The sequence below is a fragment of the Austrofundulus limnaeus genome, unplaced genomic scaffold (genome assembly GCF_001266775.1).
Source record: "Austrofundulus limnaeus strain Quisiro unplaced genomic scaffold, Austrofundulus_limnaeus-1.0 Scaffold2288, whole genome shotgun sequence".
Lineage (NCBI taxonomy): Eukaryota > Metazoa > Chordata > Actinopteri > Cyprinodontiformes > Rivulidae > Austrofundulus > Austrofundulus limnaeus.
The window spans coordinates 22,032-24,688 of record NW_013954690.1 but is presented as its reverse complement, the minus strand read 5'-3'; the positions used below and the strand labels follow the sequence as shown (position 1 = coordinate 24,688).

Here is a 2,657-nt window from a genome sequence, read left to right as displayed (position 1 = left end):
TATATATTGAATGAAATAAAAAATGTTTTGTACTTTCAAATAATTTGTTACATTTTTCACTCTTTAAACTTTAAAACAAACCAACCAAGGCCACTTTGGTTTATTATTACCAGCTTGTTCGAAACATTTCCAATAAAAACAATTTTTATTGTTTCAAATCCCCAAAGAACTGAAACAAAACAAACAAAACTCTTTTCTCTCTATCAGCAACACTTTACCCCAAACTCTGACTTTAAAACAAAAAAAAGTGAAATAATGCGTCTCAATGGTGCGATCATCTCATGTGCTGATGTAAAAAAAGTTCTGTTGTGTTATTTTTGTCTATCAAAGTAATAACTTTATTTTTCTACAGATTTTTACGTGTTTWTAGCAGAAATCAAGACTTGTTTTCGATCTTCTCACCTCATCATCTATGAGCTGGATGGAGTTAAAAATGCTTCAGAAGCTCAGTTTCACCAACATCACAGCAGAGAAAACCTCCAATCACAGTACTGGATTAGATTTTAACAATGATACATTTAAATTTCAGAGTTATCAAACTAGTTTCTTTAAGCCACATTCTGACTCCTGATCCTCCTGATACGAGCCGGTCCACAGACGTGACGTCATGATTTAGAATCAGGTTTATCCTGTAAACTGGGTCTGAATCGTGTTTTTATTGTTSTAATGAGCAAATCAAAACTCAAACTGCCTGTGAGTTAATCCTGGGTTCAATGTGACGGGTCAGAGTGTTTTATCAAAGGAAAAGTTTGTTTTAAATATTTGAAGTACTGAAGAGTATTTACATCAGTTTTTTTCTGTGTGTAAACAGGACCATGTGTACAGTTGGTGTTCTTAAAGTGCTATTATTAAGCTCCTGTGAGCCRGTACATCTCATTCCACTCAACATAAAGCTCACATTAATGATGCTGAAACTGAGATTGTCTGGATCGGACCGGAGAGACAGTAACATGCACAAATATATTTATATATTTTTATTTATAAACATTGAAGTCGGGTTTCCAGGAACACTACGGCTCATCTACCACCTCTGGTTCATCCATCGACTGACRCTGAGTTTAAGTTAAATGTTCTTTAATCTTTGTTTTTGGATGGAAATGAGCTCCATCCAGTCTCCATGAACTGCAGCAGCTGAAACAACACACACTGCCTCTGACATGGTATTGTGTCTGTACAGTACGATGTGGTACATGTTGTGTACTTTATTGTTTATGATTGTTGACTGAGCTTTAAAGGGACCCTAAACAGTTTTACTTTCTTATTGCTCTTATTTAGGTAGATGAACATGGTTTTTTTTATGTTACAGGTTTGTTACATGGTACGTACTGGGTTAGACACGGTACGTACTGGGTTAGACACAGGGTACATACTGGGTTAGACACAGGGTACGTACTGGGTTAGACACGGTACGTACTGGGTTAGACACAGGGTACGTACTGGGTTAAACTCAGGGTACGTACTGGGTTAGACACGGTACGTACTGGGTTAGACACAGGGTACGTACTGGGTTAGACACGGTACGTACTGGGTTAGACATGGTACGTACTGGGTTAGACACAGGGTACGTACCAAGTTAATTTCACGATATATAATGCATAATATTGTAGAACATCTTAAATGTTTTATTTGACTAATTAGCTCAATAAGAAATGAGACAAAGTTTTAAAAACAGATCTCTCATTATTTATTCCCATTAATCTCATTTAAATGTGTTTTTATGTCTACATGAACTTTTAATCCAAATTTAGCCTGATTTAATTTAAATATTTTTAAACATTTTTAATAAGTTACACTAACCTGCAGGTTTGTGATGTTGTGGTTCATTAGGGTCCCTTTAAACTGTGGGCATTACAGATCAGTCATAGTACACACAATGCTGTGTACATACAGTTTTACTAATATACTTATGATAATGTACTACAAACTAACTTGAATGTTGTTATGGTCCAGAACATTAGCCACTGAGTAGTGCTGTAACCTCCTTATCTACTCTCTTCATATATGTTGTTACCTGTAACCTCTGCAATAAAAACAGCCAACATTAAGCTGTGGAACTCTTATATCTGTTGTGTTACAATTCACCACAGACACACACATTAAATACATGTTCTCTGTGTGGAGTTTATACTTTTAAGTGCTGGAAAATGTTACATTTATCAAAATAACCGTCAGCTTTTAGCTGAAACTGTTGTTCCTAGAAGCTGCTGCTGATAAAGCGAGGAGGAGGAGGAGGAGGAGGAGGAGGGGGAGGAGGAGGGACGGCAGCAGGAAGGAAGGAAAGAGGTGTGGACGACTAAATGTAGCTCAAACCAACTGAAACAAAAAGACTTTGACCGTTGACCTGTTGGCAGAAAAAACAACCTTTAATGATCCAATTTACTGTTTCGCTGTTACTTTCTTCTATTTTTAAATGAAAATCATCATAAACTGTCCTGCTGCCACTGGGTGGAAGGCCTGGTGGGTCAGTTTGACCTGAGGGCAGCAGGAGGGTTAAAGGTAGGTGTGTCTGCTGCAGGTAGGTGTCTCTGCTGCAGGTAGGTGTGTCTTCTGCAGGTAGGTGTGTCTGCTGCAGGTAGGTGTGTCTGCTGCAGGTAGGTGTGTCTGCTGCAGGTAGGTGTGTCTGCTGCAGGTAGGTGTGTCTGCTGCAGGTAGGTGTG

At 38.2% G+C, this 2,657-nt stretch overlaps 1 protein-coding gene across 1 annotated transcript in view; it reads left to right on the top strand.

The window, feature by feature from the left end:
• Window positions 1-2,050, top strand: part of ptprr (protein tyrosine phosphatase receptor type R) — a gene marked incomplete at its 5' end in the record, with an annotated part of 14,406 nt that extends 12,356 nt beyond the window's left edge. Inside the window, 1 exon segment of the mRNA XM_014034771.1 lies at window positions 353-2,050.
• Between the last annotated feature and the right edge of the window lie 607 nt (window positions 2,051-2,657).